We start from the raw sequence: 12,969 nt of genomic DNA on the forward strand, positions 1-12,969 counted from the left end.
TATGAGTTTCCTTAGTAAAAGAAAATAACACAGGTTTGTTGGGAAACATTTTGTTTTGTGTCTAGCTTAGTTTGGTTGGGGGCGGGGGGAGGGAGACAAGGGAAGGGGGTTTAATACTTGATTCAATAATCAGAGGTCGGTTTCCAGTCCACAGATTAAAATACTGACAGTAACACTGAGCTATAGCTGGCAAACCCAGAGAGGACCAGAGAATTTTATTCTCTGGCTATACTTGAAAACTGAAAATCTAGGTTCAAATTCCGTTCTCAATTAGGTAGCTGTAAATCCAGATTAATGCCAATAAAATCAATGGGGTTACTCCAGATTTATCCTGTGTTTTTTTTAAAAAAAGAAACATTGACTCTTAAGGCTTGTCCATATACAAAAGCTTTAATGATTTAACTGAATATTTTAGAAATTGGTGTTGTTAAATTGGTGCAGATTTCTGTTGTGGATACTATTAAATGGGTTTAAGATTTCATAATATCAATTTAGCTTAAATTGATAAGAACTCTTTCTAACCCAATTGAGTTGAACATTTTTAGGCCTAAGATCTTGTCTGAACACAGAAGCTGCAAAGGTTCTGGGCTTGTCTACCCTTGGAAATTTGCTGAAGTAGCTATTCCAGAATAATTATTTTGGTATAACCAAAATATCCCCAGAATAAGAGTGCCCTTTTACAGTTTAGTTTAATCCATCATGTGGACAGTACTCCAGAGTAAAATTTATTTTATTACAGAATAAAAAGCAGAAAAAAAAAATTTCTTTTACTCTGGAATACTGTCCACACAGAGAGCTATTCCAGAACAATTTATTCCACAATATCTGCTCTTGTCAATTTCCCCATGTAGACAAGGCCTTAGGTTAAAAAAAAAAAAAAAAAGTCTACTGTAGACACCCAAGTATGTCTACTTCGCATTACGCAGCTATGCCAGGATGGTCCCCTAGCATAGATGCAGCCCTACACCAAGAAAGGGAGTTTTTCTGTCAGAAAAAGCATCATTCTGTCAACATAGCTGCATCTACACTGTGGGGTTTGTTGGCAAAAGTTTTTTCACACCTCTGAGCAAAATAGCTATGCCAACACAACTTTTAAGTGTAGACCAAGCCAATGAAGGGCTTTTCACTCCAGTTAAGCTAACTCGGTGTAGTTCGTGATTTAAAACATGCCCAGGATTTGCACTGGTTTAACTAAATCCATTTTAAATTATACCTTAAATTAAACCAGAGCAACTTTCCAGTACAGACAAGCCCTTAATTTGAAATCTAGACTTCATTTCTGCATATGTACACAGAAGCTCATGCTAAGTACTGCATTAATTTATGGAATTACAAAAATGGCAGACAAATATAGCATTTCAGTTTCTAAAAGAAATACTTAATTTTTTAAACTTTTTTTTTTAGAAATAAAGTCAAAGCAGAATTAATCACCTGCACATTTTTTATTTTACAAAACAACACTATTAGAGCAATGCAAGAAGTCTATCTGAGGGAGGAAGCTGAAATTCCTATCTATCAAAACCCTAAAAACTGATTTTTATTTTATATTTTGTAAATCTGAAGAAAGGGAAAAGTTAGATGAGGGCTTGGAACTTGGGTAACAAGTTTCTACTCAGGAGACATTTTTATAACCAATAATAATAAGCATTATAAGCCCCCTGAAAAGCAATGTCAGCCCAAGTCTTGCAATGAGCTTAATGTACACAGACCCCCATGCCGGCACAGCATCCCACTGATTTAAAAGGGGCTCTGCACAGGTGCTGGGGGTAGAGGCAAATTTGTTACAAGATATGGGCCTTAATGCCCAAGTTATGTAGTGCTTCATTCAGCCAGTCTTCCCGCTAACTACAACAGAGAGTGACCACATAAGCAGTGAAGGATCAAGCTGTACAGAGTATATGATGATGCAAATGTAAAGGAACATCATAACACATAATTGTCACATTTTCGTTTGAAAACGTTTTGCCTTCTGTTACAACTTACACCCCAAAAATTACTAAACTGAAAAATAAGAAAAAAATATTTCCTCACTTTCCCGCCCAGTTTATGTACTTCGTGCATTTGACAGCATTTGGGGTATAGTCAGTTTCACCTATGGTTGCTATGAATCTTCCACAAGGCAGCAGGTAAGAGGAAAAAAATAGGAAAGAGTGGTCGTAAGTTTACAAAAAATGGCAGCGGGATTCAGGGACAGATATACTAACCAAACCTGGTTTTTTCCCCCCAATTGACTAGATTTGAAGTTGAAGGGTCTTTAAAGTTAAGCTATTGTCTCTAGCAGTCTAATCCTGAAAACCTTACTACCAACTGTATTGTTGTAATTACATGTAGTCTTACTGAAATCAATGGGACAACTACATTAGCAGTAAGGGATCACAGGATCAGGCCCTTATTTTACATGTGTTAATGGAAATTCTTCAAGGTATGGACCATGTATCTCGTAAGGTTTTGTGTACATTTATGAGTTAAGTAATTAACATTGCACATTAAATTAATATTTCTATTTATACCATCTTTGCTTTAAAACAGCTTTCTGTAAAATTTTGAATAAAAATTGCTTTCCCTTCATCATTTGACAAATATTGACTCCACCTGCATTACTTTTCTATTGCAATATGGTAGAACCTCAGAGTTACAAGCACCTCGGGAATAGAGGTTGCTCGTAACTCTGAAATGTTCGTAACTTTGAACAAAAAGTTATGGTTGTTCTTTCAAAAGTTTACAGCTGAACATTGACTTAATATAGCTTTGAAACTTTACTATGCAGAAAAAATACTGCTTTTAACCATTTTAATTTAAATGAAACAAGCACAAAAACAGTTTCTTTACCTTATCAAAACATTTTTTAAATCCCCCCCCCTTTTTTTAAGTAGTTTACATTTAACACAGTACGCTAAAGTATTGCGGTTTTTTTGTTCTATGCTGCCTGATTGCGTACTTCCAGTTCCAAATGAAGTGTGTGGTTGACTGGTCAGTTCGTAACTCTGGTGTTCATAACTCTGAGGTTCTACTGTATAACTCATCATATTTCCCAGTGGTTTGACTTGAGTTTTTGTACCAGTGTCTGAGATCTACAACGATGTACACGTTGGTAGGCCATCTTCAATTCATTCTGAGATTCCTACCTCTTCCCCTTGCCACCCAAACCGAAGTGACATCTTCAAAAAAAGCAGCAGCTGGACAATACGAGTAACTTCACACTCCTGCACAGAATCATTTTAATCACAGTAGTTGATTAACTGACTTAGATCCTCCAACACAAGGGCTTGATCCCATGGCCCTTACTCAATTAAACCAGTAGGACAACTTGTGATTAAGAGACATAGGACTGGGCTGCTAGTCAATTTTACTCAACAGTAGGCTTTGTGAATAAAGTTCTTCTGGAAAGAAGTGATACTAATTTTCTTCAGCAGCTGCCAGCCTGAACCTTAAAGAAAAAAGACAAGATGAGACATATAGAAAGACAATGGAAGTAAAAGAAAAAGAAAAATGAAAAGACTGACAAACAATAAAAGAAAGAGAAAGAGAAGAGAAAAAGGAACCCAAAACCTTCATCTATTTTCAAATCTCATTAGGAAGTATCTCTTTTTCCCCTCGTGTATTTTAACTTCTTTTTTCCCTTTATTCTTATTTGAACTTTATCAGAGGGGTAGACATGTTTGTCTGTATCCACAAAAACACCATGCCCAAATAAATCGATTAGTCTTTAAGGTGCTACCGGACTCCTCGTTGTTTTTATTTGAACTTTGTAACTCTTATTTAACTTTAAAGATTTTGGAATGTTATTTTATAGCACCCAAGGAGAGCATTAGACAAATCTCTGAATACAAAGAAGATATGGCCCCTGCCCCAAATTGTTTCATGTCTAAAATATAGACTGTAATCTATCAGTGAAAATGAAAAAAATAGAAAGGAGATGGGGTTTACAGCAGTGTTGCTTGGTTATCATAGTCTAAGCATGTGTACAATTTGGTGATAGAGTTTATAATTAAAAAAATATATTAAAAGGTACCCTGAATGCAACAGACAGTTGTCATTCAGACAAGACTCCAATGTTTTCAAAACTTTTACTGACACACTATTTTCTAGCTCTTTGACGTCATAGGGTCACAGTGTCCAAGGCCAGAAGGGACCATTGTGATCATCTATACCAGTGGTTCTCAAACTTTTGTACTGGTGACCCCTTTCACATAGCAAGCCTCTGAGTGCAACCCCTCCCCCTTAAATATATAAAAAGTGTTTTAATTTGTAACACCATTATAAATGCTGGAGGCAAAGCGGGGTTTGGGGTGGAGGCTGACAGCTTGCAACCCCCATGTAATAACCTCATGACCCCCACAGGGGTCATGACCCCCAGTTTCAGAACCCCTGATCTATTCTGACCTCCTGTTTAACACAGGACATAGCACTTTCCCAAAATAGTTCCTAGAGCATATTTATCAGTTAGAGTTTTACCTGAATATGCCCTCAACATTGAACACTACATTTGGATTGTACGAAAAAGGAGAAAGGGAGGAAGCAGCAAAGGAGATCAAAAGAATTTTCATCTTAAGATTTGATATTCTACTAAAATGTAGAGGTGGGTTACCATTTAGTAGCCTACTAGACTACTATGCTACTAATCCATTTGTTCCTCCTCTCTCAGTAAATACAGCTTCTCTGTTAACTGACAAAAAAATGATAACTAACAGACCAGAGGGAATAATCATACTTTTGAAAATTAATTAATTACCGAATAAAAATATATTTAGTATCCAAATGAAATTCCCCACATAGTTACAATCCTGACATAGATCACATTTTGGGCCCAACACAGGTTGGTACTATCCTTTAGAGTCAAGGAGTGCATTTCATGTATTAACTATATACGCATGGTAACATAATAATATAAGTGTGATTTAAAGCCATTAAATTTGGATAAATTTCTAGTGAGCATGTCATTAATCAGAATTTAAAACAGTAACAAGGTGCAGGCTCAGGAACAACAATAGCTCTCTAAATACAAAAGGGCCAAATTCTGCCCTATCACTCAGTAATATCAATGGTTCTGATGTAGCACAGAATACGTCAGGCTAAAATAAGGTTCACTATTTCAATTAAATAAAACATTCCCAACAAGCAGGGAACTAGCTGTATCACATACACCCCATTGTGGTTTGGTAGTGTACTTTTCAGGGTTTTCCAAACACTGCAAAGCTTTAAATTTGGTGCTAGATTGCACAAAGCTCACAGTTTCCCTTACCCATTCCTAACACGAACATCCTATCTGGTACTAATTGTGAACTACCAGAGCTGGGTCATACATAGTAATGCTTTCCCACAGAACCACTGTGAAAGTGACAAGGATCTTGTGATCTGTGTCAGTTTTACACTGCCGCTAGTGCTGCTGCGGGGAAGCTCCTCTGTGCAAAAGCACAGCACGCATAGTGCTAATTAAAGTTACTTGGTGCTCCAGAAGGGGGGAAATAAAGCAAGGCGGAGGGGAATAAACACAATACCAAGTGAAAGGAAGGAGCAAAAGGAGAGAAAGAGATGGAATAAACAGGCTAGACCTAGGACCACAATAGGGGAGTGACTCTTGCTTACAATAATTGTTAACAGTGGGTTCCCCTCAACTGATGCTGAATTGTTTCTCTGTTAGCATAGATAGGACAAGACTATTTTGAACACTGCTACAGAAAGTGGAACATGGTGTCTGCCGCCATTTCTTCAATGCTGTTGAAAACATCATTGTCCAGGTTACACTAGCAGGTAAGCAGCTGACCTTTTTTCAATACCACTTGAGATGGAGTGGTAAGGGGGAGCCATTTCTGACAACCATTATCAACAACAGATCATTTTCTAGCCTATGTGGAACCAGAGAGACTAATGACAACTGGATTAGCTACCATAGGGTTAGTGGCAAGAAAAGGGTAGCAGGGAATAAGACTTTCCCATAAAAATATTGTAAGCCTTTTCCCCATCAAAATCAATACAGAAGGCGAATCCCTTCCAATGGAGTGAAGGTACAGCATAACATTTCATGTTCTAATATCTGAGAAAAAAAAAGTTTGGGTTTTCAGCATTAGCTTCCTGTCCTTGGTTAGTTTAATTTAAAATCAACTTAATTTTAAAATACTTTAAAATTATTTTAAAACATTTACATTAAAGGAAAGCAAAGAAAAATTTACAAGATAGAGTAATTAAGCCATTGGCAAATACATACCACAAAATAGTCAAAAAGCTTACATCTCCAAATGGTTTACAATTAAATTTACATAACTCTGTAAGTATACACAGTGTTAAAACACTTAAGATCTAAATAACCTTGTCCCAAATAACTTATTCCCTACCTCAGACAAGTACAAACAACAAAGATCAGGGCACCTATTGTTCATTTATGAAAATATCAATATTTTCATCATCTTAAAAAGCTCTGAAAGAAAATGTTTAACATTTTTAACTAGAATATTGTAAACACACCCCTGAGCGACAAAAGTTTTAGCGCTGAAAAGTGCCAGTATAGACAGCACTTTATCGCTGGGAGCCGCATTCCCGGAAATAAAGCTACCACCTCTTGTTCGGGGTGGAGGGTTGTTTTTTTCCGTTTGTTTTTTTTAAATCGCCAGGAGAACTCTCCCCTGGTGATAAAGCATGTCCACACTGCCACGTCACAGTGCTGCTGTAGCCGTACTGTAACATGGGCAGTGTAGATATACCCTTAGAGTCTTTAACTCCACCAGTTTAGTACATGTTAAAGGCAGCGTTCCTTGCTTACACTAGATTTTTAACACACGTCAATTAACACATACTAACATCACACCTTAAATCTTAGTCTAGACAAGGCCTTTAACTAACAATATTGAGAAAACACACACACACTTTTTTGCCCATCAAGACAGTACCCAAGATGAGTAAAATACAAAAACAGACAGCACAAATGTTGAAAAGTAAATGAGATTTCAAAAATATTTTCTGTTTTCTTTACATTTAATTCTAAATAAACTAAATCCTTATTAAAGATACCTGATTCATAAAACTGAAGATTGAAGTCCCTTGCTTGGAAACACAACGGATACATAAACCAATATCGACAAAAGCTTCTCCGCACTACTCTACCGGTGTGTCCTAATCCTTATGTAGATACAGAGAATATAGAGTACTTAAGTCACTACACCAAATTTTAATAAGGTAAAGGGCTATTAATACCACAGGTAAGAGCACATTTCAGTAGATATGATTGTGCAGTCAGCCTTTGTGAACCCATGCCCTGATATCTGTCTCAAAACTTGTGTCCCAAGTGAATTAAGTCCCTTTACAATAGATGCTAATGATTTGGCCTGCACAATAGTTTAGGGCCAGGTTGTGCGATTATGGCACAGGCCCACAATAGAGCAGTGCAAAGTCACACCCCCAGAAATCAGGTCCCCAAGAGGACCTGTCTCCTCCTCACTTTCAGAGAGGCTTACACCTCAAGCTGTACTAGCTGGCAAAAGTCCCTGCACTACCAGAGAGAGTGCAAGGAAGGAGTACCACTGTGGTTTCCCACTGTTCAAGGGCATATGGAAGGGAAGAAGCATCTCTCAACTCTCCTCCCAAGTTATGCCCCAGAGCAAGGGCCAGCCACAATCTGACCCTTAATGTTACATAGAAGATTTTAGAAATATATTTTATTGATGAGAACTTTCCTTACAGAACGTTTATTTTATGAATTTGTTTTTCACAGTTTTTGGACTCAATCACCTTCTTCTACAGTTTTCCCTATGAGATACAGGTAGAAAAGCCTGCTGGAAACCCCACAAGTTAAAATCCTTCTTAGTCGCCTTCCCATTCTCTTCTCAAGAATAAATCTCTAACTTTGCAAGGGTTGTGGTCTGGAAATTCACTGGAGCATTAAACAGAGAAGCTAAATCATACCCACACAGATTCTGGAGTTGTAGCTTGGAGAGCTGGAACCTCGGGTGCTTTCTGGCTTGGTTACTCCACCCCCTCCCTGGCACCACAGCTCCCTGAAGAGCTATGCTGCTATGAGCTCTCTCTCCCACGCTTATGCCCTACAGGCCAGAGAAGCATTAACTCTTGCACTGTGTTTCCCCAGCAGGATGAAAGCAGAACTGATGAGGATCATGTCAGTTTCATTCTGCTGCTGCTAGAAAACACTGGGCAAGCAGAGTGGTACAGGTGCTGTGGTAGTATTGTCAATTCCAAGCATTCAAATATCATAAGTCAGGCCACATAAAAAAATATGGGATTGGCGTAAAAATAATTAATTTTTAAAAATAAATGCTGGGTACTTTTATTTGCATACTGACTTTGGAGCCCCTAGGATTCTTATTTTTAAATTCTTCTCCTCCAGCCTGAGAGCTAGATATGAAAACTGAGATTCTCAAGCAAATCACAGAGCTCCAGGAGGAGGGGTTTTAAGGAAAATACCAAATATTTTGAGTTGGCAACATGGCTATTCGGGGGGTCGGGTGTCCTTGGGGAGAACAAAAAAAGGGGGATATGAAAAAAGTAAAGCATAAAAGAGAAGAAAAGAATGGGGAAATTAGGAGGGAGTGAATTAGTGAAAGGAGAAGCAGCTGAACTGCTAGTCTAGTGGAAGTAAATATTATTCGTTTTATCTATTTAAATGTGTTTCCATTTACTCCTATCTTAAACGCCATACATTTGAAAATAACTACAATCATTCAATTTTGTTAAGTGTATGAAAAAACTTCCTGAACAATAAAACTTTCCTAACAATTAATACAGCCATCAATGTAGTTTCCAACATAGTTTCCATGCCGTCAGCCCTTTCACATTTTGACCAAAGGGCATGAAGTCTGAGCATCCTGGATGATCACAGCTGCCGTGGGCATCACATGGGGAGAGCAGCCATTGTTTCAGTAAAGCAGGTCCCAAACCATTTAGTCATGTATAGGTCAAACACAACAACCTGTATTTCACCCAGAAGTCTACTGGCAGCCAGTGAAGATCATAAAGCAGAGGTATAATGTGCTCTCGGCGTGAAACACAGCTTAATAAATGAATCATCTCATTCTGCATTAGCTGAACTTTCCAGATGGAAGTAGTTCGAAACCAAGTTCAAACTCTGGCTTTGCTGGGAAGAGGACCACTGCAGCGGCAGCTCACTTAGGCCATGATTTCACTGACAAAAAAAGGCCCATTTTTTCCAACAAGTATCTGCCATTTGTTAGCTATGCAGGTGTACAATCCTAGTGGAGACATGGCACTATAGTTTTACCATGAGGTAGCTAGGAAAGGTCAACCATGGGCAGGATATAGTGTTGACTTCACTTAGCTACCTTGTGGTAAAAACTACAGTGCCTTGTCTCCACTAGGATTTTGCAGCAGGATAATTAATGCATGTTAGTTATCATGCTGAGGAAAAAAAACACCACCTTTTTTGCAGTGGACATAGCCTTAGGCTCCAATATTGCAAACATTAGGCAGATGTGTAACGTTACTCCTATGAGCAGCTTCATTGACCTCAACAAGTCTACTCCTGAGAGTAAATTTTTGCACATAGAATCATAGAATATCAGGGGTGGAAGGGACCTCGGGAGGTCATCTAGTCCAGAACCCTGCTCAAAGCAGGACCAATCCCCAACTAAATCATCCCAGCCAGGGCTTCGTCAAGCCTGACCTTAAAAACCTCTAAGGAAGGAGATTCCACCACCTCCCCATTCCAGTGCTTCACCACCCTCCTAGTGAAAATGTTTTTCCTAATATCCAACCTAAACCTCCCCCACTGCAACTTGAGACCATTACTCCTTGTTCTGTCATCTGCTACCACGGAGAACTGTCTAGATCCAACCTCTTTGGAGCCCCCTTTCAGGTAGTTGAAAGCAGCTATCAAATCCCCCCATATTCTTTTCTTCTGCAGACTAAACAATCCCAGTTCCCCCAGCCTCTCTTCATAAATCATGTGCTCCAGGCCCCCCTAATCATTTTTGTTGCCCTCAGCTGGACTCTTTCCAATTTTTCCACATCCTTTTTGTAGTGTGGGGCCCAAAACTGGACACAGTACTCCAGATAAGGCCTCACCAATGTCGAATAGAGGGAAATGATCACGTCCCTTGATCTGCTGGCAATGCCCTTACTTATACAGCCCAAAATGCTGTTTGCCTTCTTGGCAACAAGGGCAAACTGTCAACTCATATCCAGCTTCTCATCCACTGTAACCCCTAGGCCCTTTTCTGCAGAACTGCTGCCTAGCCATTCAGTCCCTAGTCTGTAGCAGTGCATGGGATTCTTCCGTCCTGTTAAGGGTATGTCTGCACTAGAAATGCTATAGTGGCACAGCTGCAGTAGTGCAGCTCTACCACTGTAGACAGTTACAACAGTGGCAGAAGGGATCTTCCATCACTGAAGTAAATTCACCTTTCTAAGAGGCAGTAGTTAGGTCAACGGAAGTATTCTTCCATCACGTTAGTGGTGTCTAAACCAGGGTTTAGGTCAGTTTAATTACATCCCACGGGGTGTGGAAATGTTCACAGACCTGAGCGATGTAGTTAAGCCATCCTAACTTTGCAGTGCAGATCACCCCTAAAAGTTTGCATGATCAGAAGCTTGGGCATGGAAGAGAATGCCATATATGGATCTTTAATCACCCCCTCAGGCCAACTGAAGGGATAGTGAAGACAGGTTATGGAGGAAGCCGCTTCCAAGTCCTTGTCAGCAGGAAGGTGCGTCACCATGATACAGAGCCAGACAGAAAATAACAGGAAAATAAACAGAGTCCTAGCAGCCCTCACTAAGCTCTCATACCAAAAAGGAGAAAGAGAGAAACTAAGGATGTGGCAGCAGAGAAGATGCACACTAACAAGGGGAAAGACAGGCAGAAACAAGGGAGGGAACATAATCTTATGAAAAACACCTTTTCTTTTTGGGATGTCATGTGGTGGTTAGATATCACAGTCATGGGTAGGATATAAAAATAACTAAGAGGAAGAAGTAAATTGCTTCTACATTCAATTTCTTCCTGATATCAGCAAATTAAGACACCTACCAAGTTAACTTTTTATCATTAAAGAAACCTCAAAAAAGCATCCTCATACTTTTGGAATAGCCCCTTTTAAAAGACAAGACAGGAGAGTCCCAACCAACAAAAATTAGAATCTTGATAAGAAGCATTATATTGCATAGTAGCACTTGCATACAATGTTGGGATGGCTTGCAATAAAGTGTGGGTTGTTTTTTTTAAAAAAAATACATTTTGAATTAAAGAAGAGAGAGAAATATGCAAAAAGCAAAAATATTTTGAACTGAGCTAGGTCTAACATTTACTTGTTCTATTATATCTAGGTACTGTAGCGCACATAGTTGAATATAAAAGAGTTCCCAAAACAGTGGACACTACTCACTAATATGCACTATTTATACTACAGCATTGCAATTTTTTTAATCAAATAACTCAACAAATACAACATGGCTCAGAATTATAGGAACTTCTCCAAAGTTCCTTAGGAGCTGCAATCTCCAAGTACCATGTGACTGAGTTAAAGAACAAGTCACATGTTTCAGTCTGAGTGCATTACTCATCACTGTCTATGTTTTTAAACCGATGTCCTGAAATTTAAAATTATATTTCTACTCTATCCAGTTAAATTTATTTTACAAGAAAGCACTAGTGCTCTTAGAAACTCATTTCCAGAGTGATCACTGCAGCAAATGTCAAAACTGATTTTTTATTACATCATCTGATGAACTAAGCAATGACTGAACCACAATATGGTGAATCCTCATGCCATCTCTCTAGTAACTGCAGTGAAAAATCCAAAGCATATTGTTAGATTTAAATAGTTCAGGAGAGAATTATTGAAATACAGTAGAAACCTGCTCATTTGTACTAATGACTGGGAGGCCTCCATTGCATGTTACTTATTAATTCAGTTCAGTAAGTGAGCAAACTATAAAAAGGCAAAGATACTGTATCACAAAATGTTCTATTATTTTGACAAATGTAGTATAGTTTTAATAACTGATGATATTTCATAATATACTGTGGTACATTTATTAATACATTTGTTAGTATAACTTGAAGAAGTCTGGCATTTTCCTAAAGAATCTCTCATGTCATAGGACACATGGTGAAATGATGGTCTTGTGGCTGTATCAGAGACTGGGGCCTGGTCTATACCTAAAACTTAGGTCAACCTAGCTACATAACTCTGGGCTGTGAAAAATTTCACACTCTATCCAATGTAGTTAGGTTGACCTAACCCCCGCTACAGATGCCACTAGATCAACATACCACCTCTCAAGGAGGTGGATTTACTACAGCACTAGAAAAACCCCTTCTGTTGCTGTAGTAAGTGTCTACACTGCAGCAGCATAGCCGCAGTGGGGCAGCTGTGCCACTGTAGCACTTGTAGTGCAAACATACCCTGGGGTTCTATTCCTTCTGCCACAGTCTTCCTTTGTGACCAAGGGGCTAACACATCCCTTTTTCACAGGGTATTGGAATGCCTAATCCATGTGTAGTCAATAGCCAGACCACGGGCCAAATCCGGACTTCCAGACACATTTGAACAGACGGCGAAATCTTTTTATTTACTTATACTTACGTCGCCTATTGCTGCCTTTGATCGCCATTACTGACAGCTCGGGCTGCGAAAGGCAGCAACAGGCGATGTAAGCATGGGGCTGATTGCCAGAGCCCCACTGCCATGGGGCTGACGAAGCTCTGGGCTGTCAGTCCCAGGCAGCAGGGCTCTGGGCTGTCAGTGCCACACAATGCCCCACATTGTCAGTTAAATCGGTGGAAGTGCTCCTGGTGAGGACACGAGCTGCCGACAGAGGGGTGCATAGTGTGGACATGAAAAACCGCAGTAATTACTGCAGTGGCTGAACGTCGACCTAACTTAGGTCGACTTAATTTTGTAGTGTAGATTTGCCGTTATTATTATAGTTATTGTAGTGTGAAAAATGTTCCTCTGGAGTCTGGATCTTGACTTTACCTTGACCAAGAAATTTGGACTTTGA

The 12,969-nt window shown here is 39.1% G+C and overlaps 1 protein-coding gene across 16 annotated transcripts in view; it reads right to left on the reverse strand.

Moving 5' to 3' along the window:
• The window catches only part of KMT2C (lysine methyltransferase 2C), a 332,762-nt gene that overhangs the window by 306,999 nt on the left and 12,794 nt on the right, over positions 1 to 12,969 (reverse strand). The gene's annotated exons all lie outside the window — the stretch shown is intronic.

Source organism: Chrysemys picta, chromosome 2, assembly GCF_011386835.1.
Source record: "Chrysemys picta bellii isolate R12L10 chromosome 2, ASM1138683v2, whole genome shotgun sequence".
Lineage (NCBI taxonomy): Eukaryota > Metazoa > Chordata > Testudines > Emydidae > Chrysemys > Chrysemys picta.